The sequence below is a fragment of the Macaca fascicularis genome, chromosome 2, assembly GCF_037993035.2.
Source record: "Macaca fascicularis isolate 582-1 chromosome 2, T2T-MFA8v1.1".
Taxonomy (NCBI): Eukaryota; Metazoa; Chordata; class Mammalia; order Primates; family Cercopithecidae; genus Macaca; species Macaca fascicularis.
Window position 1 is genome coordinate 20,199,792 of NC_088376.1, and position 26,733 is coordinate 20,226,524.

At 37.8% G+C, this 26,733-nt stretch overlaps 1 long non-coding RNA gene across 1 annotated transcript; it reads left to right on the top strand.

Moving 5' to 3' along the window:
* The first annotated feature begins 20 nt into the window (after positions 1–20).
* On the top strand, positions 21–26,222 carry LOC135969608 (uncharacterized). The gene is made up of 3 exons (XR_010584900.2): positions 21–200; positions 5,867–5,980; positions 26,084–26,222. It is a non-coding gene; the product is annotated as an uncharacterized lncRNA (long non-coding RNA).
* Positions 26,223–26,733: the final 511 nt, after the last annotated feature.

A 26,733-nucleotide genomic window follows, 5' to 3' on the forward strand; every position in this document is an offset into this window, starting at 1 on the left:
CCCGCCCCAATCCTGTAACTAGAGTGGAACTGACTTCGCAGAGGGAATGACCAGAGAAGGGGGCGTGGCTGCGCTCCCTCGGGGCGGGACCGTGCAGGACGCGCGCAGCCTCGCTTCGGGAGGCCTGAGCACCGGTTGTAGACCCGGGTCTGCGGTGACTGGAGCCGGACCTGCAGGACTTTGGGACTGCGCCTCACTCGGTAACTGGGTCAAAGTCCGAGCCCCGCCCCTCACACCCGCCTTCGGAGAACCAAATGAATCATTCAGTTCCTTTTCTTTTCTTCGTTAACGTTCATTCATTCATAAATATCTATTTCATGCCTACCAAGTTCCAGCCACGGTTCTGAATACGAGGGGAAAATAACAATAAAAATAACGTCCCTGTTCTCAAGGAGCAGTGTGGCAGAGGAGACAAATAAAAGCCACACGCTGAAAAATGTGATAAACGCCACAGGCACTAGATGTGCACAGCTTGTTCTACCGTAAAGGCGGTATGGTGTGTGCAATATCGTTATTTCTCCTTCCAATTAGGCTGTGGCTCTCCTAGGGGTTAAAATGTGGGCTCTAGAAGTACCTCTATGTTGTGAAATAATATCCCCAGGGCGTACAGTCTGATTTGGGTGACGTTACAAATCCCGCCTCTATCGGTAAAAGCTGTTTTGTGAGAATAAAATGAAGGAAGGTAATAGCCGTCCCGCTGAAGACCCCCTACTAACGTCTTGTCAGTAGAAGAAACTTTCTAGGTGGCACTTAGGTTCATTTCCACTCACAAACCAGCCTTCAGAAGGGCTTTCTTGTCAAATTCACGTTTAACTGGCTCGAGCCACCAAAGGGTGAGGTGTGGCCTGGGACAGATGGGACAGATGTTTAGAAAAACAAGGAGCAGCTGCTTCTTCCCTGCAAGGGATTTAGGGCTTTCAAAATGATCCCCTCCCCACCTACCTGCAGTCCCTCCTCCCCTGCTGCTGCTTCCGCCTGGTCAGTTGGCAGAAAAGCTGAGGCAGTTGAGCGGGGCTGGGAAAGTGGGTCTCTGCTTAGCAGGTCTTCCGTTTAAGGGCCTATTTGGGCATAACGGCCCTTATTACAGCTGTAGGTTGAGGTGCCAAGGTGAAGAATTAACGTTTCACTCACCCAGCCGGGGAATCAGGTCCTTTTCCTTGTATGTTTTGTAAATGTGCTTAGAAATACACCAGAATGACTCTGGTGTGCCTCTTTTATTCTTCTGAAGGTGAAGGATTTGATTTAGAAAGCTAAAGCAAATCTTTTTGAGGAGATGGAGTATTAAAACACGGGTCAGACACCCATATTCAAGTATTAAACTAAATCTTTCTATGTGCAAAAGGGTATTATGGTAAAGGGGGAAAGTTTGATCTGTTAGCGACTTGAGTAAGTTCTATCATTTTTCTGGACTTTGGTTTCCAATTTGAAAGACTGTTCTGAGGAATAAATGTGATATCATATAACGCCTTTGAAAGACATTAAAGGACCACTTCTACCATTTTTGCCAGAGCTATCACTGGAAACATTACTATTTAACATTTGTTTTTAAATCAACTCACTTTTTAAAAACAGTTAACTAGGCGCTATTTACTTTAGCCTTATCCTAAGCAACAGTATCTGTAATATCATGGGTTTTGTGTACCCCATAGAGTGAACTGTTAGACGTATCACACCAGGAGAAGCACTAGCAAAAATAGCAGCCCAATGCCTGATACATATAGTATATCTCTCTCTATTCCCATGTTAAACTAGATAATTTGGGGGGAAACTGAGTCTTTACAATCTATAACTAGGGAAGATAAGTCATTTTTTTAAGTTAAGCAAATGTAATTGGCAATTAAAAACAGAAGAAATTTCCTGAGGCATTGCATTATTAATAGGCAATTCTTTGGGTCGTAACTGCAATAGGAGCTCAAGGAAAGAGGAGAGGATATCATCCTGGAAATTAGGAACAGTGTCTTACCCAATTGTGATCCCTAGAGCTCAGACAACATCTGGTAACTGGTGACCCCACAAAAGCCTTTCGCAAAGGATTGAATGCCGCAATGGTTAGGAAAGACTTCAAAGGTAAGTTAGAAGTTATGCTTCGCCTTGAAAGATGGGTAGAATGAGTAGACAGAAAAAAGGGCATCTCATGCTGGGAGAAAAATGAGAGCAAAAGCGTCTGGGATTTGAACTGTTCTTGAAGGAGCATGGTGGAGCATGGCAGAGTGCAGGCTAAGGAATGGAACCAAATGAACAAAAACACAGGGGTGGGAAGCACCCGGCTGTGTGGCAGGAAGCACCGGGCTGTGTGGCAGGCATGTGCTGGGCAATGCTTGAAACTACTTCAATGCATTTGAGGATTTGGGAAGCTAGGGCAGTTATGCATTGGCTAGAAAAGGCCAGATTCCCACAGTCTTAAAGACAGAGGTGTTTGAATGTGTTTGAATAAGCAACCAGAATCTGTTGAAGGTTAATATATAGGAAAAGAGCATTGTGGTCAACATTTTCTAAAGGTGTTTTATAAAAGTTTTGTGCAGGATGAATTTAGGTAACGAGGAAAGAGCTAAAAGTCAAGCAGAAAAGTAAGGGGACTATTGTACTGGTTTAGGCAAGATCTGAAAAGAGCTGGAACTGGGACATATAAAAATGTAAAAGGATGGATGTGAGAGTAATTGCAAAGGAAGAATCTACCCTTTGAAATTGGATTTAGGAGACTAGGACAAAGAGTCAAGATATCTGGATAATTCCTTTTTTTGGCAAATGTGTACAGACAAATGAGAAAATCATGGCAATGTGCCTATTCATGCCTAAAATGATCTGCCCTTGATCCTCATTATTGGGGGCTAAGAGTGGCGATAATGAAACAGAAAGATCAGTTCAGAGAAATTTGCAGTAATGCAGGGTAATAACAGCAATTGAACCACAGTGAATTTCTCTTTGCATGTGAAGGCAAAGGAATGTGCAAGTAGAAACAAATATCTTAATTATTTTTGAGTCAATTCCGACTGGATCTAACATTCGTTTATGCTATATGTTGATATGCAGTTAGTTATTTTTTGAAATTGAGATTGTCAGTCAGCACCTGCTTGCTTCTGCCTCTTCTTAGCATCAGAATTAAAGGCTTTTCATCTGTAGCTTGGCTCTGCTACAGATAAGAATCAAACTTGAAGTCAATGAGATTTCAAACTTGAGTCAATAAGAATCAAACTTGAGTCAATAAGAATCAAACTTGAAAGAATATTAGACGCCCCATCTCTACCAGAGGATAGGATTGAGAAGTACTTCTTGGCCAGAAGATCACTAACCAAGGGTCCCTGGTGGCCCTGCCTACTTTCTGAGCTGTATTATTTAGCACCCAGTTCACATGGCTTGTGCCTTCTCTGGTTTAAAAGGACTTAGGTCCATGTTGACATTTGTAGTATTTGCTAGGGTTGTCATAATGAAGTGCCACAGTCTGGGTAGCTTAAACAACAGAAATATTTTCTCACAATTGCAGGCTAGAAGTCTCAGATCAAAAATGTTGGCAGAGTTGCTTCTCCCGAGGCCTCTCTTCTTGATTTGTATATGGCATCTTCTCCTGTGTCTTCACATGGTCTTCCCTCTGTGTAGCTGTGTGTCCTAATGTCTTCTTGTAAGGACACCAGCCATGCTGGATTGGGACCCACTCTAATGAATATCTTAATGGCCTCATTTTGTCTAAACTACCTCTTTTAAAACCCTATCTCCAAATTCAGTCACATTCTGAGGTGCTAGGGGCTAGGACTTCAACACAAGAATTTTGGGAGATACAGTTCAACTGATAAAAGCATTGAGATTTTTTACAAGGACTACAATTATTCCCTGAATCCCAAATCACTTCACTAGAGCCCTGAGAACCTGACTAGTGTTAGCCTCTCACCAGAATAAAATACTTTGTCCCTGTTTTCCTGGCTGTTGAATAGGGCCTGTTTTAATCTGACTCAGTTCACCTATTCACTTCAATCAGCTCCTGACTGTCCCTCATTCTCTACATCTGATTGATCAAAACATCTAGTCAGTTCTCCTTCCTTAATATATCTTTATTTCATCTGCCAATCAGAGTCATAACTCTTAGTCCAAGATCTGCCCATTTTTGCTGATATTATTGTAATAGTTCTGAATTGCCTCTCTGTTCCTAGGCATTTCTTCCTCCCGCTTATTCTCTCTAATCCATTTCACCCACAACAGCAAATATGATTCTAAAATTTCTTATATAAAATTCCCAGTAAGAGACAACCTATAGAATGGGAGAATATATTTGCAAACCATACAAATGATAAGGAGCTGACATCCAAAATATATAAGGAATTCAAACAACTGCATAGCAAGAAAAAAAAAAAAACAATTTAAAAATGGACAAAGGACCTTAATAGGCATTTCTCAAAAGGAGACATATAAATGATAAGTATGTGAAAATATGTTCAACATCATTAATCATCGGGGAAATTCAAATTAAAATCACAATGAGGTATCACTTAAGATCTGTTAGAATAGCAGAAATACAGGAAGATAATAAAGCATTAGTGACAATATAGAGAAAAGAGAACACTTAGACACTGCTGATGGAAATGTAAATTAGTACAGCCATTATGGAAAACAGTCTGGAGGCACCCCAGAAACTTAAGAACAGAACTACCATATGATCCAGCAGTCCCACTACTGGGTATATATTCAAAGGATATGAAATCAACATGCTAAAGAGATATCTGCACTCCCATGTTTTATTGCAGCATAATTCACAATAGCCAAGATATGAAATCAACCTCAGTGTCCATCAATAGACAAATGGATAAAGAAAACATGGTATATATACACACAATGGAATACTGTTCAGCTCTAAAAAGAGAAAATCTGTCATTTGCAACAACATGGATGAATCTGAAGGATATTATGTGTCCTTCAATTTTGAAAGACTCTTCTGTGAAATAAGCCTGGCACAGAAAGAAAAATACCACATGATCTTATTTACAGGTGCAGTGTGAAAAAGTCAAACTTATAGAAACAGAGAGTAAAATGGCAGTAACCAGAAGCTAGGGGTTTGGGGACCTTGGGGAAATGTTAATTAAAAAAAAAATAGAAAATTTCAGTTAGACAGGAGGAATAAGTTCAAGAGATCTACTGTACATCATGATCACTTCAGTTAGTAACAATATATTATCTATTTGAAAATTGCCACTCTCTAATAGATTTTAAGTATTCCCATTACAAAAAAAATGGTAAGTATGTGGAGTAATGCATATGTTAAATAGCTTTATTTTGTCATTCTACAATATGTATTTTAAAACATCATAATGTATACTATAAATATATACTATCTAACTTGCCAGTTGAAACAAATGCATACATATATACATCCTCAGTAGTTCCCTATATAAATAAAATTCAAACCCCTTCTTTTAGCAAGGTTCACAAAACTATAAACTTAGTCCCAGATTACTATATCAACTTTTCATAACCAACCTCCTTGTAATCTGCAATTTCTGCTACATTAACTTACATACAGTTGTTTATTAAATTATCTGTAAAGACTTCTTTCGGCTATCCTGGAAAAATGGGTAAGAGTTTGTAGTTAATATAAAAACTTGAAACTAATTGCAGATAAAGTATCTAGGTATCACTAGGACCACTGGAACTAGACAGAGTGATATAGTTTGGATGTATGTACTCACCCAAATCTCATGCTGAATGTAATCCCTTATATTTGAGGTGGGGCCTGTTGGGAGGTGATTGGATCATGGGAGCAGATTTCTCATGAACGGTTTAGCACCATCCTCTTGGTACTGTCCTTGCGATAGTGAATGAGATCTTGTGAGATCTGTTTAAAAGTGTGTGGCCCCTCCTTTCTCTCCCACTCCTGTTCCAGCCATGTGACATGCCTGCTCCTCCTTCACCTTCCACCATGATTGTAAGTTTCCTGAAGCCTCCCCAGAAGCCAGGCAGATACCAGCGTCATGCTTCCTGTCCAACCTACAGAACTGTGAGCCAATTACACTTCTTTTTGGTATAAATTATCCAGTCTTTGTATTTCTTTAGAGCAATGTGAGAATGGCCCAATACACAGAGCTAAACTCATTTTTCTCCCCTACTTTACTTAACTTTTTAAACTGAGATGTAACTTACATACAGTAAAGACTACAAATCTTTGTGCAGCTAAGTGAGTATTTACATATTTATACACTTTGAACTACCACCCCAAATAATGTTCTGTCAAAATATAGAACATTTCTAGTCATCCAGAAGGTTCCTTTTTATCTCCTCTTAGTAAAACATCTCTCCACAAAAGTAACTACTTTCATAACTTTTCTGAGCATTGATTAGTTTTGCCTGTTTTTGATCTTTATATAAATGTAACTATACAGTGCATAGTCTTTCCTATCTGACTTTTTTTGCTCAACTTCATGGCTATGAGATTCATTCATGTTGTTGTATATATAGACATAACTGCTCTGCTACTTTTAATGTAACATTTGGGAAATTATTTATCCTCCTGAGCCTCAATTTTTTCATCTGTAAAAATATAACCTACCTCTGCATGATTGATTTGAGCCTTAACAATGCACTATTACAAACACTGACAGTGGTGTCCAGCACACAGTAGGCCATTTTTTTTTTTTTTTTTTTTGAGACAAAGTCTGGCTCTGTCGCCCAGGTTGGAGTGCAGTAGGGGATCTCGGCTCACTGCAACCTCCGCCTCCCGGGTTCATGCCATTCTCCTGCCTTAGCCTCTCGAGTAGTTGGGACTACAGGAACCCACCACCACGCACGGCTAATTTTTTGTATTTTTAGTAGAAATGGGGTTTCACTGTGTTCACCAGGATGGTCTTGATCTCCTAACCTTGTGATCCACCCGCCTCGGCCTCCCAAAGTGCTGGGATTACAGGCGTGAGCCACCGCGCCCGGCTAGTAGGCGATTCTTAAACTGTAGCTATTATTACTATGATGATTATCCTCTCTATTTTCACTTTTGAAAAACTGTTCTTTCAAACTATTATTACGTGATATGTAGTTTTTAAAAATTTTTATTCAGAGCTACTCTGCCTTCAGGACTGAAATCTAGACAACAATGGGTTTAAATCAGTATTATGTGAAACAACCTTCAAATGAACAAAGGAGATTTAGCAGTGTGCCCTATCATTTATCAGGTGAGAAAAAAAAAAGTGTGAAATATCACCTCTCACCTCTGCAGAAGGCTTTCTATATTTTATGTTTTGTTTTTACTGTGTATGGTTTTCTGCATGGCCTCCTTTGAGACAGACCACAATATTATCTGGGGTCAGAGGCTCTATTCCTAGAAAAGAAATAATTTTTAAAAGTAATAATAATACTATGATAGGACTTATGTTGGATTTCTCCTATTTTGGCTTTGTGTGGGTGCTATGATTCTCTGTAGAATTTCTCATAGGAACTGACGAACAAAACACGGGACTGCTTTTTGTTGTACACCAAGCCTGAAACATCAGTGGCATACCAGTTAGTGGGTCAACTGCACTGAAAACATGTCAGAGATCTTTTGCTCATTTGGAGGAAACAAAGTTATGAAAACTTAAGTGACTTAACACCAAGTATCTCCACCCTGCTAATCTGAAAAAGGACAAATGTCTTAATTCAGCACCATTCCTCCTTCAGATCAGAGAACTTTCTATATGCCATGCACTGTATTGAATCCTGGGAAAATAAAGATCAGTAAGATGAGGTTTCTGCCTTTAAGCAACTCAAAGTCTAGAGGGAGAAAGAAAAACATATGAAAAAATAATTACAATTCAACTGATAGGTGATGATATGGGAGCCCAAAGAATGGAGAAATTAATTTGACTTTCATAAGACTTTATATACATGCTTATGTTTGAAGTAGGTCTTAAAGAATAATTAGATTTTCAACAAGAGAAAGGCAAATGGAGTCCTCATTGGCAAAGCTTTTACCATGTAGAATAGGTGTGGGATTACTGTCATGCCCTGTGAATAGGGTTAAAATAGCTAGATTATTCACTACTATTTGGAGCCAAACGAGATACAAGAAAAAAATATAATGTTGAGTATTGCTATCAAGTTTCAATGCTTTCTTCCAAGTGCTATGCTCAAACAAAACAATCCCACATCACTGATTCTGGTATCTTTACCAGTTGGACATGGAGCGTTAAGTCCAAATGAAAACATCCCAAAGAACTCAGGCCTTGACCTTCAGTAAAGAAGAGTGTTAATGTTACCTTCTATTAATCTGATTCTGTGTCATGGAGCCAGGGATTTCAAGGTGTAGATGAAAGATATCCTATAAAAATAGGGTATTACTGTTTGTTGCTAAGTCACATGACTATCTGCATTTTGAGGAGAAAGATTGTGTCTTATGTGCTATGGTAATCCCCTACATTTCTCACAGGATGTGACATCATAAATGCTTGTTGCACAAATTCCTGTTAATGGAGAATGTAAGGGCACCATGTAAAACTAAAGTGGGTCACATGGCCCATCAATTATTCTTTATTAATACCATTTTTGTTCTTTTCCTTGTCCCTAACTCCTGCCTTAATTCTGACACTATTTTTGTCTTTTCTGGTTATTTGCTGTAGGTACTTTCAGGTTCTATATGCTTTAAGAGATGTTTCCTTAACTCAGGACATGAGATACACATTTCTGGTATTGTCCGGTTGGCATCTTGCTCTTCTGTTCTTCCCCTGCTTTATTATATGGCTTCTACCAGTGTCCTCATGTCCTTACATGCCATCTATCTTTACCCATATTCATGGTCCAAAAATGGATACCTGGTCTATGAAAGGCTGATGAAACTGTGTCCTAGAAATTATAGATGTGAGTCTAAGCATGTCAGTTTGTATTCTGAGTCTGCAATTGTTAAATGCAAAATGTGCAGAAGTCATTAAGAGACTAGTTTTTGCCATGTAGTGAAAGCTACCTATAGGGAGAGAAAAAGGGTGAAGCCCAACCAAAGAGATATAGAGACTCAAGACTGAGAAAGTCCAGAAGAATTTTGTGTTTCCAGTTGCAGTTTCTGTGAGGCTCAGCTCTATATCTGCCTTTCTGTGTCTTTGCTCTTCGTTGAGCCACAACAGACATATATAGGACACCTCTTGTGTACCACTTCAAATACTCTTGGCCCCAACTCTTATAAGTGGGGCAAGTTCTTTTCAAGCTTCCTTCAACCTTCTTCATGTAGGTGCAACTTGACAGCACCTTGCCTCAGCGTTGTACTTCTCACTTGCTTCTCTGACACTACACCATGGATCATGCACAGGGACCCTCTCAGTAGTCGTTCATATACAATCTAGAAGTGCAGGGGAAGTTAATGGCGGCGGGACTACCTTGATTAATAGTGAATGGAATCCAATGGATAAATGTGTGCCATTTTTTAATTCCCTAGGCAGACAGTCTTGAAACACATTTTAAAGATTCCTGCAAATGTCTCATGGTAAACTGCACCAGTCACCTGTGAAGTAGGAAACTTAATGATACATTCATGTATTGTCTTTCTGTCCTTCCCTCTTTTCCTCTTCCCTCTTCCTCACTCCTGCTTCCTGGGATTATATTCCAAGACAATCAACCTGCATGCAATCTAGTCTAAAAGAACACTTGCTCGTTGTTTCCCATGTTTTGTTTCAGTTGGTTCCTGCCTCTTGCTACTCAAAAACACTGTCATAATTCATACAAAGACCTGCAATGGTTCTCTCATTGCCCATAGAATAAGATCATACAAGCAACAGAACTGGATGAGAATACATGAAAATCCAAGCACAGGAAGCAGCCTACTACTTTACCAGGATTACCCCATATTACTATTTGCCTATTCTTTGCCTGTTGTAATCTGCTCTTCTTTGCTTTTGCCTTCTCTGGCTGAAAATCCCTTAGTTCTTAATGCTTCAGCTCTCAACACTCATGCCAGGCCTTCTTTCTTTGAAGACCCATGTGTTATGCTACTGCAGGTGTGACAGTGACAATTTCTCTGGATATGGTTCTATATATATAGTTCAGCTCCATATCCTATGGTGGCCAGTAAGCTAGAGACCCAAAGACTCACAAATGCCAAAGCCCCTCACCTAGCATTTCTCCCAGTGCCTAAGACATAAAAGCCACTCACCAAATATCTGCGGGATAAATTTATAAAGGTGTTGATTTCTGGGAACTTAAAAGCAAAGATTAAGGGGAAATAATCATTCATTTGATTATGCTTGAATCATTATCAATCATATAAAACATACACTGAATATATCTATACATACTTCCTTTTATTTGTATTATTAGAAGCTTAGAAAAAATTAAAGTCTTCATCAAAGCTGTATATAGATACCAAAATTTATTTCACTTTTTACTTATTATTGATGTTTTAGGTTTTTTCTAAATTTTCTTTCAAAATTAACACAGAGATAAATATTCTAAAAATAAAGCATTTATCTCTAGCTCTGTTTATTTCTGAAGGATAATTCGTAGGAGTAAAATTATTTTGCTAATTACTATGGATAAATTTTTAGCAATAGGTAATGTTATCCTAAATATTTTTTATTGCTACAAAGAGGCATATTGTTACAACTTTTAACTTTTTATTAGTGCTGATAAACATTTTTGTGTATTTACTAGCCCTTTAATTGGCCTTCTGTGAAACGTCTATATTCTTTCCCATTGTAATTTATACTATTACTATTTTTTTACTGATTTATATATTGTCTTTCTATGTCAAGGGTATTGTCTTTTTCTATCCTTTTTGTAGCGTTGCTTCTTTGTAATTGTTTTTCTTTTACTTATACTAATTTGACAGACTTATAGACATATAGAGTATTTTCCTTTGTTATTTTGATTTGGTTAATTCTTAGAGAGAGATAACCCATCCTGTCCCCAATATTTTCTTGTGTTGTTTTTTTTTTTTTTTTAATAGATTTCTAGGGTAAGGGGAGGGAGAGCATTAGGACAGATACCTAATGCACGCGGGGCTTAAAACCAAGATGACGGGTTGATAGGTGCAGCACACCACCATGGCACACGTATACCTATGTAACAAAACTGTACTTTCTGTACATATATCCCAGAACTTAAAGCAGCATTTTAAAAAGCCCCACAAATTAAAAAAAGAAATAGATTTCTATTTTACATCTACCTTCTTTTCTTATCTTTATTTCATTTTATTTATGGTGAGAATTGAATATCTACCTTAATTTTTTTTTCCAAATAACTAACCAATTTTTTACACTATTTTCTAGATATATTTACTAGAAAAATATCCACTAGAAAAATAGATACCATTTTCTTTTCAGTTCTTTCTCTCATCTTGGGCCTGTTTCTAGACTATTTATTCTGTCCATCTTCCTGCCTATTTCTGTGAATGTATCCTGGTCTTTTCAACTGACACAAATTCTAAATGGATAAGGTGAGGGTACACATGATATTTTCATCTTTTCCAGATTGAGACTTTGTTTCTGCACATCTGACCACTGGACCAAAGGCTCGAAACAGGATATGTGACCGGTCTGTGTCAGGACAATGAACAGTGTCACCTGCCTGTCTATCCTGGTTCTGTGGCTGCTGGCTTCTGGTTTGTGGGCAATCAGATGAGGAATGGGCTGTGGGAGGGAGCCCATATCCAATACACTCTCAGGTTTAGCTGAAGAATCTTCATTTCCCATTCTTGGTTGCAGATCAGGTTTACATATATTCCATATGAACCTGCTATTCCAGGTCAACCCCTGGGAAGCACACTCTGAGGTGAAGATTAGCACATGGAAATTTGTTAGGGAGTGCTCTACTTTTGGAAAGCTAATACTTACGGAAAAGAAGGGAAAGAAACAGCATTAGGGAGAGGGAGAATTTGAGCTGTGGTACAGTCATAATAAGAACTAAGCCAACTCCACAGAAAGCTTTGAAGCTGGGATGGCCCTTCAGAATTGTCCTGAATTGGAGCCAGGGAGCTGGACTTTGTACTACTGCATTAACCGATCATTGATAGAAGGCTGCCCTAAGAAGGGGGCATGGCCTTGGAGGAGCCATGCTTTTTTATTAGAAACTGTAGCACTGATTATACTTACAAACCAACATAAATTTGTGAGATTCATTCATTGTCATCCGTTTCTTTCTATATCATAAGTTCCAGGAAGGAAAGGATTATTTTTCTTCTTGATTGCCATTGTAGCCTCAAGAGCATAGCAATTATTTGTTGAGTACCTGGTACATAAAAAGCACTCAATAAATACTTGTTGAATAAGTAAATGACCATAGGAGGCAATATTATCCTCATTGTCTATATTAACAATAAGGAAACTGGGACACAAAGATACAACTAATGAATGACAGAGCTAGGATTTAAAGTCACATCTGTTTGGTTCAGAGGCCATGTTCTTTTTACTATAATAATTAATCAGCTCAGGCTGCCATAGCAAAATACCACAGGCTGGGTGGCTTGAACAACAGACATTTATTTGCTCACATTTCTGGAGACTAGAAGTCCAAGGTCAAGATGTCATCAGGGTTAGTTTCTGGTGAGGCCTCTCTTCCTGGCTTATAGGGTCACCTTCTTACTATCTTCTGAGATGGCCTCTTCTCTGTGTGCACACAGGAAAAGAGAGAGGGAGACAGAGAGAGAGAGAGAGATCTGGTGTCTCTTCCTCTTCTTATAATGACACCAGTCCTACTGAATTAAAGTCCTGCCCTTACGACATTATCTAACCTTAGTTGCCTTTTTTCAGGCTCTATCTCCAAACACAGTCACACTGAGGGTTATAGTTTCAACATGTGAGCTTTAAGGCAGGGGACATAACTTCATGTGTAACAAATAGATTTCCAGGGCTTATTATAAAGACACAAAGATTTAGGGGAATCTATCCTAGGCAGGACTGCAGAGCTCTCCAGGGCCTCCTGAACTCCTGTTCTTAAAGTTAAGCTGCCATTTGTGTCCAATTATGTAAGAAATAGAAAAAGTTGAAATGAAAGGTATGAGAAATTTTTTTCAAAATGCAAAATAGTGCTTCAACAACTAAAAACATGTTGAGAGAAAACTATTTGGTGCTCTCCTAATTAACAGATTTCAAATCTCTGCCAGACCATAAAGCACCTTCTTAACCACACCACGTCAAATTCTGACTCATATTTTCTCATTTAAGGTATTTGAATTTTACTCTCTCTTTCTTGTATTTTGCAGTTGCCATAGTCTTCAGCCACTCATTTAATCCAGTCTCCATATTTTTGCTAGTTTTCTCCTAAGAAAATAAGACCTTCTCATTGCCTCGCTAAGCTACTTTCTAGTTTCACTTTTCCCTGCACAGTAGTTTTCAAACTACATTGTGCATCAGAATTACCTAGAAGGATCATTAAAACACAGATTGTTGGGCCCCACCTACTTCGCCAGAGTTTGTAATTCCCTAGTGCTGGCTTGAGTCCGAGTATTTGCATTTCTAACTGGTTCCCAGGTAATGCTAACGCTGCTGATCCTGGGATCATAGTCTGAGAACTGCTGCCTTATGGATAAGACTAATAGGAGCTCTTGCCTCTATCTGGCTCCAGTTTGCTTCTCCCAATTATCAATCTGCACTCCACTCATATCATATGCCTCACACTCCACCCGAGTATTTTCTCTACGCCTGAGCACTGCAGCCACTGATATACTGAATGCCTTCTTACTTGACGAAGTGTCTTTTTCTACCCAACTCACATACTCCTCCTCTCTCCAGTTTTCCCTTCCTCTCTTGGGGTAGTCTAATGATAATCCCACACTGTGTTCATATCTATGTTTTATATTAATGCTTTATTTAGATTGTTTTCAAGCCTTTCTCTTTCATTAGACTATGAGGTTTAACAGCAGGAATCATACCTCACTTTTGTATTTCTGATGATTCACATACTGTCTGGCAAGAATAGCTTCTTGGCACATATTGTGTTAGTATTTAATTAAAAGTTAATTTAACTTAATTATTTGTAAAAGGGTTCAGTCATGTATGAGATATATGATCACTCTGACATCTTATAAAGTTGCTTTCACTCTGTTAGAATCTGACCAAAAACTCTACCAAGGAGCATTTCAACTCAGGAGCTCTGCAGTCCTGCCTGGGATAGATTCCCCTAAATCCTTGTGTCTACCAAAAACTCTACCAAGGACCAAAAACTCTACCAAGGACCAAAAACTCTACCAAGGAGCATTTCTACTGCATTATTCATCAGCTCTTACATTCAACATGCCTATGCAGCTGACTTCTGTCCCAGGCTTTGCTGATCACTCTTTTGTCTAGCACCGTCCAACCTTTTCTCCAGTTTATACCTTTGCTTCTTGAGATTCAAACTAGGTTCTCTAGCTTTCTGTTCACTTGCCTCTTGGACCTCCACTTCCTACCAAAATAGCACAGCCACTTCGCTTGATCTGATTTGGCTCATTGATTCCTGGATTTTGAAACCGGCTACAACCACTAGATGAATGGCCTCTCCAGCTATATTAGTGTAATCTGGAGGAAAGCCCCTGCCTGAGACGCCCTCCCTTCCCTCCCTTTTTCCTTTTCCCTAGTGCTCTTGGTCAACACATTTTCCTGACCTTGATTTATTATTGAATAACTCTTCAATTCATTCTTTGACTTATGGCTTGCAGGAGACAATGAGTATGGTTTTATATTTCTGGTTTAAGCTATTTATTACTCTGAAATCATAAAAGGGAAAAAAGTCTGGGCATACAAAAATAAAAAAATAAATTTTAATCACAACCCACCTGTGAAATATTGCTAATGACAGCCTCTTCAACTTACCATTAAGAGGGCAGCAGCAGATGAGTTGTCAGAAAAGATGAATGATTCAACTCTTCACTAATGAGAATGAAAGTGTTCCAATTATATAAATTGTTTGCCATGAAGATTGAATACGCTATTTACTTTCAGGGTGAAATATACCTTCTTGAACTAGTAGGTTATTTTAAATTTGTAGGTCAGGTTTAAGTATAAATAATAGTGTATTTCCCCTATAAGCTAAATAACTTAAAAACAACAAAGAAAAACTGTCAACTTCTAGTGAACTAGATGTTGGTGACGACAGCTAAGCCACTACGTCATGTTTCAAACTACAAGTTTTAACTGTACTTGGACCAAATAAATTCACTTAGAAAGTCCTTACTCCCAGGTATTATGGTATTTCTCAGTTATATAGGGAGCTTGATGTTCTTTCTTTCTCCCTCTGTGTTTTTTTTTTTTTTTTTTTGTCTTTGTTTTTGTTTTTTTTTTTTTGAGAAAGGCTCTCACTCTGTCACTCAGGCTGGAGGTTAGTGGTATGAACATCACTTACTGCAGCCTTGACCTCCTGGGCACAGGCAATTCTCCAACCTCAGCCTCCTGAGTAACTGGGACTACAGGCATGCACCACCACACCCAGCTATTTTTTTTTTTTTTGTAGAGATGGAGTCTTGCCCCGTTGCCCAAGCTGATGTTATTTCTACTAGACAAAAATTCCTCATAATTTGTAATTTCAAATAACTACTGGAAACCAGAAGAATAGGTGATAATATATAGCGTGATGAACATCATTCCTTAGTGCTGAAATTATTTTCTAATTTTGATTCTTTGATCTCTTGGTCCAAGAGTGGGCCATTGTCTCACTATTCAAAGGTATAAAGTTATCTTCTACTACAAGGGAAATAAGACAATTTTGGAATATCACTCGAAAAATGGGAGTAATAATATTCAGTAATATTCAGCTTATAGTACTGTTCTCAATACTGAATAAGAAAATAGTTATGGAATTGCTAGCCAAAGCATGGCACACAATTGGTGGTCAATAGATGTTAGATGTTTTCTAAGGGCACTTTTATGATCTGTGAATCCCAGAAGTACCTTAGGCATCCATGGGCTTACTCTCAGGAAATAGAAATAGTGATAAATGGTCATATCTTCCAAACAAATGAAGTGAATTTCTCCTTGGAGTAGTCCTGAGAAGAATGTGAGAATGTGGTAGATGCTCAGTTCCAAACTATCTGATGTTGGAGAGGAGCTGGAGAAGCTTGGCACCTTGGAGAATGTGCATTTTCCATTATACAAAACAGAATCACATTCACTAGAGGTTTATTGTCAAAAGATAAAATAAGTAGGAAATCACTCAAATTGTTACTTTAGTGAATGTATATGGAAGCTGAGGACCTTTTTCCAAGCCTCATGTTCATCCTCTATGTGTGGCTATGGGATCCAACAATATAGCCTCTCCCCGCCCCCCTTTTTTTTTTTAGACAAAATCTTGCTTTGCTTTGCTTCCAGGCTGGAGTACAGTAGTGCAATCCTAGCTCATTGTAGCTTCAAACTCTTGGGTTCAAGCAATTTTCCTGCCTCAGCCTCCTAAGTAAGTAGTACTACAGGCATGCACGACCACCAAGCCTGGGCTTTTTGAAAACCCTTTTGTTCCTCTGATCTAGACTCACCTACTTCTACCATGAATTCTGTTTTTGTTTGTTTTTGTGTTTTGTTTTTTACTCTCTGAGTCGCCCTTTTTCATTGTTAAACATTGACCATTCTACTGTGTTTTATCTTGAGAAATTGGACCTTCTCTGTGGTCTTTCTCTTAAGATTGAATCATCTTGGGGACTACAACTATTGCATTTTATGTGGAGGTTTCCCAAATAATACTAGAGTTTTGATTTCTCTCAATTTTAAGTTTGCATCTATAGCTCTTTACTGAATAATTTAGATGTTGTATTGATACCTCAAATTTAGCACATTGAAATAAGTCTTACTCTCTGTCATTAATATTTCTCTCAATGTTTTCAACTCAACTCATATTTTAAACCTCAATTATCTTTGAACCTAAGTTCTGTACTTCACCCCCTAAATCCAAATCATGTTGCATAACCTTCTCCAATACCATATATTTTTCTTTTCTCACAGTCCATATTTTTGTGCAGACCACACCCCTTTCCACTTGGACTATTTTTGTAGCCTCCCAACTATTTCAGACCTTTAGGCTTTCTTTGTCCAATTCCTTCTATGCCCAGCCAGATTAAACCTTTTAAACTCCTTTTTCATCTCATGATGTTACTACTTGCCAAAACCCTTCAATGATTCCACATTTTCCAAACTTACAGGCCCAACAGGCCTATCTGTGGCATAACCTTATTTTATAATCTTATTCCTTCTTACTTATCACTATCCTTCTGGACCCTCAATTCATTGCATTTAAAGAAAGTTTCAGAAAAGCGGTGGTTCTTGAAAGGAAGAATGAAATAGTTCCAAAACATTTTTGAGATACTTTGTTTTCTTCCAGGACACTTCATCGTGATTACATACCCCTTCTTTAAAGACCCGACTATTTCCACAAATACAAATACAAAAAATAGCACCATGTTGCCTACTAAGTCTCTCCATGTACGTGTGAAGCATCTCAGCCTATGTTCATGGCCCATTGGTGAGTTTGGTGACCATATACATTAAAGCAAAACAGTACGAAGAAACTACAGGACTTAAAAGTAGAATGTTAGGCAGATCCTAAGTGCCTTACCCAATGGAAATGTAGTCTGTGACAAAGTCAAGCCTAGAACCCAGAATTCCTAACAGACATTCTTGGGATCACTGTAACTGGTTTGTGTCTGTTTCATGCTGAGGAACTCCCATTTTTAAATAATGGAATAAAACGATAGTTTGAGGTCAGGCACTGTGGCTCATGCCTGTAATCCCAGTACTTTGAGAAGCCAAGGTGGGCAGATCATTTGAAGTCAGGAGTTTCCAACCAGCCTGACCAACATAGTGAAACGCTGTCTTTACTAAAAATACAAAAATTAGCTGGGCATGGTGGCACTCACCTGTAATCCCAGCTACTTGGGAGGCTGAGGCTGGAGAATCACTTGAACCAAGGAGGCAGAGGTTGCAGTGAGCTGAAATCATGCCACTGCACTCCAGCCTGGATGATAGAGTGAGACTCCATCTCAAAAAAATAAATAAATAAATGAATACAAATAATTTAAAAAGATGATAGAGTTACCACTTTGCTTAAGCTCATTTTTTGTTGATATTAGTAACAACAACAACAAAATAAACAGAAAGAAAAAAAGTAACCACTTTGAAGTCTGGATTTATTTGAATATGTAAATTCTCTATGTCTGTTGAAAAACAATGCTCAATATTGAATATGTCTTATATGCTAGACATTGGCATGGGAGTTGATGATAGAGTGGTGAATAAAACAGTGCTCATGGCCCTAAGATGCTATGTCCACAAGTAAGATTTTAATTATTACAATAAAGTTGATAAGTGGTTATACTGTTTGGCTGTGCCGCCACCCAAATCTCATCTTGAATTATAACTCCCACAATTCCCACGTGTTGTGGGAGGGACCTGGTGGGAGGTAATTGAATCATTGGGGCAGATCTTTCCCATGCTATTCTTATGATAGTGAATATGTCTCACAAGATCTGATGGTTTTAAAAAGGGGAGATTCCCCACACATCTCTTGTCTGTCACCATGTGAGGTGTGTTTTTCACCTTCCACCATGATTGTGAGGCCTTCCCAGTCATGTGGAACTGTAAGTCCAATAACTGTCTTTCTTTTGTTAATTGCCCAGTCTTGGGTATGTCTTTATTAGCAGCGTGAAAATGGGCTAATATAAGTAGGTAAGGCCTTGTGGCGATAGGAAGCAATAATAGCACTTAGTGCATAGGATAAGTGCCTAATCCAGTTCAGTGATTGGGATGCGGTTAGGGGTGGGCAGTTCAGAAAGGTGTTTAAGAGGAATTAACTTTGAAAATGCGAGAACAGGAGCAAGTCAAACTAAAAAGAACAGAAGAGAAAAATGTTCCAAACTGAGAAAAGCATGCAAAGACTCTGAAGAAAAGAAGTCCTAGTAGGTTTGGAAGTCTGAGGAACTTCAGTCTGGCTGATCAAGTGCAAGGGTAAAAGGTGAGGTTGCAAACACAGGCAGAGGTTAATGTGGACCTCTTTACTTTATAGGCAAAATTAATGGGGTTGGCCTTGATCCTGAGAGCAAAGGAAAGCCACGTAAATGTTAAGCAGTGAGATGACATGAAATTATCTTTAGAACAAAAGATTTCCAACTGGGGTAGGCTCATTCACTGGGGTGCAAGGTGTCACAGTCATGAACAGTTTTTTATAGTTAATTTTAAGGTGGTCACCTTCCTTTTGCATTTTTTCTACTAGAGAATGCACACACTTGTGATGAAGGCATCATATGGTTTTCCTTTTCTTCTTGCCCTAGCATAATTATCTTTCTCCCTCTTTTATTTTTATTTATTTATTGCTCTTTTTTTAAGAGGCATATCACTCATTCATTCTGAATCTTGCTTTGGTGAGTTATCCAGGGGCACCAAACAAATGGACAATTCAAAATATTGGTACTGGTGAAGACCCCTCTTGTCAAGACACAATAAACTCACTTGTAAGATTTGAGATTTGTCCTTGTATTAAAAATATTTTTATTAGGGGAAAAATGTGGTATCAGAAATAGGGTATTAGAATGTTTTGGAATTAGATATCTTGCAGAGCAAAGATGCTGGAGTAATGATAATTTTTACCTATTGGTTTTGTCTCTTTCATTCCTGAACTATCATCAAAGAATGCAATGCACCTGAAAAGAAAAAAAAATTGATTAAACACATTGATGAGGGTGGCACCTTACTTCATCCACGAAACAACTCAACTCAAAGATCTCTGCTTTGTCTATTTTAGTATTGGAGCATTCCAAATTGTAAAAAGCATGTTAGGAAGTAAGAATCTGCAACAAAGCGAACCCTCTGGATATTTTCCCCCTCCTGGGTAAGGAGAAAGAGCTTCTCCAATACCAATGAGAGAACTCCCCTTCACCTGTGTTTTCAGCTGTCTAGTTGGCCTGATTTCAAAGAGAAAAGAGTGGAAAATAATTGATTCATTTTCTAAAGATTTTACAGCTCTAGTGAAAGGAACATATAACAAAGGTAAGTTTGTGTTTTACATTTTGATTCAGATCGTGGAGAAACAGTTTCATTACTTTTCCTAAGAAATTACTGAATACTCTAAACACACTAACTTTTTACTTGACCAAGGCTCCTGCTGTCAGTCATCAACATCTTTAGTCATCTATACATTCCTCTAAGAATTTATTATAATAAGAATAACAAAATAAATATGTTGTAGCTTATACTATAAATAATATAATGACCAGTCATCATTAGTACATGGCGATACCTTCTCTTCTGTTTGCGATTAATTTTTGCAAAATACATTTATACAATGTCCTGAACCTAAAATCTGCATCCGTTTATTATGACTAATTCTACTGTCTCAAATGTGCATTTGCTGCTCTAGTTCTGTATTTGTTTTCACCATGGAATGACATTACTGTACTATCTATATATAATAATTCTCAAGAGCCTATCTTCATGTCAACCTGCCATGCTTTTTAAAGCATCATGAAGTGACCATGGTATTTATGGTATCAACGCTTCTCAAAAATTATATGTATAAGGTCAAACATAGGCATAGAATTTATTCTGAATCCTAATTCTAGAAATAAATAATGTTTATCCATAGGCACATAAACAGATTTTAAAAAGACGTTTATCTCACTAAGAGGTGGTTTTTATATAATATTTTACTTATAATTAGTAAGCATTTTTCTAAATACATATTTGTTGTTTTCATTAATTATATTGAATGATATGTATGTATAATAGTAAATCAATCTGTAAGAAATTATTTAATACTTAGAGCCTTATGGATAAAGGAAATGAAAATTTCAGCTTATATATATGCTTTTGCTGCAGTAACAGAATAATCAATAAAAGACTAAAAATTATTCTGTTAAGATGAAATCTGTGGAGGAAGTATAATAGAAATGTAAGTTTGAGAAAAAAACATAAAATCATCAAGTGTTAGAGAAGAACTTGTGAACTTGTTCAGGTATTTTTAAAGAGGCCAATGGCAAGCATTAAATGACTTTTGAGGACACAACTCTGTCCTCTTTTGAATGTATCCAAATAAATGTTCTTTATATTTTCTGTATCACTGTTTACATTGTATCAGATATTCTAGCCTTTGAAATTATTTAAATTTACAGTAAAATAAGTTTTACCTAAACATTACATATAATTTTGAAAATTTCTGTGGGGGGTTTGTAGGCAAAAAAGCTTAAGGACCACCATTTAAAAACTATTTTTGAATACAGTATGAGAATGAACAGAAAGGGGCAAGATGTAAGCAACAAGACATGCTAGTAGGATGTTGTGATATATGAAGCAAGACAGGTATTGCCCAGACTGGGGCAGGCAAGTGAGGATGAATGGAAGGGGACAAATCCAAGAAATGTTTGGGAGGTAGAATAAATAGAACATGGTGAGAGATTAGGTGTGTGGGTGCATGAGTGGGAAGAGTAAAGGGTGACACCCAGGTCTCCACCTAGGTGGCTGAATGAATAGCTCTTCAGTCACCAAGAGTGGAAAGCCTAGTGAAGGAGTAGGCTTGGGGGACAGAGAGTGGTGCCCTAAGTATGTGTGCCTGCATGTGTATATGTGTATGTGATATGGTTTGGATCTGTCCCCACCAAATCTCATGTGGAATTATAATCCCTAATGTTGGAGGTGAGGCCTGGTGGGAGGTGATTGACTCATGGGGGCAGATATCTCAGGAATGGTTTAGCACTATCCCCCTTGGTACTGTCCTGATAATTATGAGTGAGTTCTTCTGAGAGCTGGTTGTATTAAGATGTGTAGGTTTAAAGTTGTGTAGCACCTCCCCCACCATTACTTCTGTTCCCATCACGTGAGACACCTTACTCCTCCTTTGCTTTCTGCCATGATTGGAAGAGTCCTGAGGCCTTCTCAGAAGCAGAAGTCACTATGCTTTTGCTACAGCTTGCAAAACCATGAGCCAATTAAACCTCTTGTCTTTGTAAATTACTGAGTCTCAGGTATTTCATTATAGCAATGTGAGAAGAGATTAATATAGTATGTGAGTGTGCATACATTCATATACATATATGGATGACTGAAGATGAACAGAGATTTGAACTAGAGGTTTAAATATGGCAGACATAAGAATATATGTAGTAATTGAATCCCAGGAGTGAATGAGATCTGTAGAAGATCTCAAATGTAGAGGAAAATCAAAAGCATGTGATGGCATGGAAACCAAGAGAAACTAATGTTTCAAAAAGGAAGGATATTGAGTGGTGTCAAATGTTATTAAGAAGTCAAGGTGAAGAAAAATGGGAAAGATCTGGACCAGGGTGGTTTCAGGAAAGAAAGGGCAACAGAAGTTACTGGGTTGCAGGTGGGAAAATAGGTATGTGTATATACCTACATCCTTACACATATTCAAGGTGGGCAATAGTAACTACAAGGTCAAACAGTTGACAGTATATTCACTTGGTGCTGATAAATGATTGCTAATTAGTATAACTTTTATTTTCTATATAACAAAGAAATGTGTGACTAATTTATAAATTGAAAATCATGCTTTTTCAAGCTTTTCATAACCACGTGTTTTCATAAAAATGCAACTTGATGGCAACTTTTGTCTCATCATTTACTATTAGCATTTATTCAATAGATAAGGATGCTTACTTAGTATAAAACACTACTAATTAGGGGCAGGGTAATAAGTCAGATATGTAGCCAGATTTCAAAGCATTAGAGGGCAGTTAAGATGTCCTTAAAATACTACACTATAAGGCTATACGATATATGTGCCACTAATATACCCTTTGGCTTTAAAATATAAACATGGGTAGATATTTTTATTCTAAAGCCTTTTAATACAATACACATGGAATATTGGTTTTAAACCTTCAATTATTAGATCTGCATTCCTCCAAGAGTGTCACTGCCTTTTTCCAGTATCATTTCTTAAACTTCACACACAGGTAACTTAGAAAATTAGCGAGATAATGAATATAGGGTCCTACCTCTTTATATGGTTTGGCTATGTCTCCACCCAAATCTCATCTTGAATTGTAGTTCTGATAATCCCCACGTGTGGTGGGAGGGACCAGGTAGGAAGTAATTGAATCATGGGGGCAGTTTCCCCCATGCTATTCTCGTGATAGTAAGTTCTCACAAGATCTGATGGTTTTATAGGGGGCTTCCCGCTTTCTGCTTTCTGCTCTCATTCTTCCTTCCCGCTTTCTCATTCTTCCTTCCCGGTTTCCTGCTTTCTGCTCTTTCTTTCCTTCCTGCCCTTTTGTGAAGAAGGACATGTTTGCTTCCCCTTGTGCCATGACTGTAAGTTTCCTGAGGCCTCCCAAGCCCTGTGGAACTGTGACTCAAACTTTTTTCTTTAAGGGCTACTCATTCTCAAGTATGTCTTTATTAGCAACCTGAAAATGAACTAATACACCTCCTAATTTAGATTTTTATATATCAGATTATCAAAAGAGACTTTGCTGTGATAGATTGGATATTCAATTATGTATTCAGATTATTCTGCATTTTACATGGAAATTACAAAGTCCAGAGGGAAAAATTGACAGTTCACACAAATGTGATTCTCCCTTCTTGGCTCCCTTTTGCAGGTGGTCTTGAACTGTACATCTCTTTTCCTCTTTAACCTCTTGTATTTAAAACTCCTTAATTAGGGGGAAATCTAAAATTTTCTTCATTCTTTTTTGAAGAGTCCTGTAATTAAAAAGTTGAGAATCTGCCTAGATGTTTGAGGAGCACAGATACACTGAACAATCCATCCTTAATAATTAAGTAGAATGTTATAATCATAAATAGCTCTGCCTTGCAGTCATTTCTGTAATTTTGTCTAACATTCATATTGCCATTTGATTAGTTAATCATCCATTTTCAAAGGTGTGAATGTGTTTTCACACTTCTGCTAAGACAGTGTTAACTATGAAACTATAGATAGCAATAGAGATTAATTATCTATTGCACCAGTTCCCACACCTTGTGCTTACCAGATAGAGGAAAAGAGTGCATGCCTTAACACAGGTGTGATTTTAAAAAATGGGAAAAAAAACTACTTGGTCAAATGAGCTTAAGGAGTACTTTCAATTGATCTTTAAAATGTTAACAGCATTTACACTTTTAATTTCATTTCATAAAACAATTGATCTCTCATGTATAACAAGGCTTCTTTCCTGAGTGAATTGGTGCATATCTTCAGTTACAAATGTGGAGGCATTTTACAAATGAGTCAGTCTTTCATGGAATTAGAAAATGGAACAGAAACTCTTTTTCAGGTTTTAACAATTGCTGTAACTTCAATAGGGCAAAGCCAGAAATTATAGATTTGTCCTCTGATAGGTTAATTATATACAGTGAAACATCTGAGTGGTCAAGTAACTCAAAATAATAGTGAAAATATAATAATAAACGGAGGACTTATTATTATAAGCATAATAATAATAACGAGCTCTCAAACTGACTTTTGATTTGCTGCTGTTCCCTTACCCTAATAATGAAGTCTGTTAATTTAGAATCTGCCTCACCACTTCTTGGAGATCTGATTTTTCTGTTTCAGTGAATCAGCTTTGATGTGAAGGGTATCATGATTGAAATGAGAAACTAAGGGATAGAAGTTGATCTTTAACCACATTCATTTTTGAAGTAAAAATAAGCTCAGATTTTAATCCACCATGAAAGATAACAATTTCTAGATTAGTATTAGTTTTGGTCCTACACTTGATCATTAATATTGTTAGTCTTCTTTGAAACATAAACCAAGCACTGAAAATGAGCTAAAATTTGCTTCTCTCATTCAGAAAAAAATGACTCTTTCGTCTCATATGCTTTCTTGCTTCTTTAGATATGTGGATGCAAACATTGTTCCAGGCATGGCTCTGTATGGACAGACACTCAAGCAAGGTTGTTGCTCAGAGATCTGCAAGCTTGTATCAATGCCTTTCCAGCTGTTTTTTAAGTGCCTCCCATTATAAATCCATAGCCCCAAATTGCTCCTTTCCTCTTAGTTTGGGTATGACATGAGGCAAGCAAATTCAAGCCATTAGGTTTTTGGTAGAAGAAAAACGAGATAAAAATCCAAGTAGCTGGACCGGGAGCATAGCATTCCAACATTTCTAATCAGTCTATTGGTAATGTACTATTTGGCATCATTGCACATGGGCTAGTCAATTCATATTTAGTTACTCTTTCTTAATCTAAATTCTCAACTCCATGCTACTGCACTACCAGTCAATAAATAAGAATGACTACAATTTATCACCATGACCCCACTAACATGTAGGACACTTTAGTTCTCAGGCCTAATCTGACCTTCCTAGAAGGCCTCAATTAGCCACACAGCTCATGAAAATGCTTAGCTCCAGCAGCATCACAGATATGTTTACAACTTTATGACAGCAAACATGTCAGTGTTGGGAGAAAATTGGTTGAAAAGAAGAGAGGGAAATATGACCAAGACCAGAGACTTGTTCCTCTTAAAGAGATTCCAGAAAAGAAACCTTCATCTTCACTGAGCATGTCTCCTGAGGAAGGGGAGTGCCATGCCCTCATGAGCTTATTTCAATCCTACTAATTGCCCATCTGCAGACCTAAGAGAGAGCAAGTGCAAATGGGTTGAGAGAATGGTCTGTGTGGGGTCTGGGAAATGAAGATGTCTTTCTTTGGAGGCAATCTTGAGGATTAAGATTTTGAATGCTGGCTGGGTGTGGTGGCTCATGCCTGTAATCCCAGTACTTTGGGAGGCAGAGGTGGGCAGATCACGAGGTCAAGAGATCAAGACAATCCTCGACAACATGGTGAAACTCCGTCTCTACTAAAAATACAAAAATTAGCTGGGTGTGGTAGCACATGCCTGTAGTCCCAGCTACTCAGAAGGCTGAGGTAGGAGAATCACTTGAACCTGGGAGGCGGAAGTTGCAGTGAGCCGAGATTGCACCACTGCACTGCAGCCTGGTGACAGAAGGAGACTCCATCTGAAAAAAAAAAAAAGAAAGAAAGAAAAGAAAAGAAAAGAAAAAGATTTTGAATGCTTTGACCAACTCCAAAAGTAGAGCACACTTTCATGAGAGCATCACATTTAAAACTGTACTCATTAGAGCAAACATTGGCTGGCCTCATTGTCTATAGGCTCTCAAATTTGGGGCAAAAAATTTAGTAACTCTGAAGTTCCTTTTAAATTCACAATTGGTTCTGAAACAGAATGGTTCCCTGGGGGTGTAAAGCAGATGACTTTTCATTCTTAGGAACAGTCTAAACCAGAGAAGACTCTAAGGATGACATGAATCTTCTTTTTACCTCATCTTTGGAACACTCTCCAGAACAATTTTGAGACCTACCAGCATCATTGAGAGATTTAGAAGTATGAATCAGTATTGCCCTAAGGTAAGCTCACCTGTATCAATGCCCTTTCACCTTTCTACTCACTGTTTATAAATACCATTTATAAATATCTGAGATTCAACAATAAAACAAAATCACTTTTGTTAGCTCTCAGTACTTTCTCTGTGTTTTTTTATTTGTTTGTTTATTATGTTACATATAATTCCTTTTTGATAGAATTCCTATAGGAATAATGATGAATAATATTACATGTTTATATTTTATGCCTCACATTTACTCTGTGCTAGACACTCAACTAAACACTTTATAATCTCCCAACAAATTTATGACACAGGTATTATCAACCACATTTAACAAATGACAAAAATGAATTACAGAAAGTTGAAATAATTTACCTATGATTACACAACACAGAGAATGCCCATAATAGCTAAAAGTAGACCATGCTAATTTGTTGGTTGGATAAAGAATGGTGACATCGCAATGCTTCTTATTAGTCTTCAAGTAACATACTAATTTTGTACTGTATATGGTATCAAGTCTCCAAAGATGT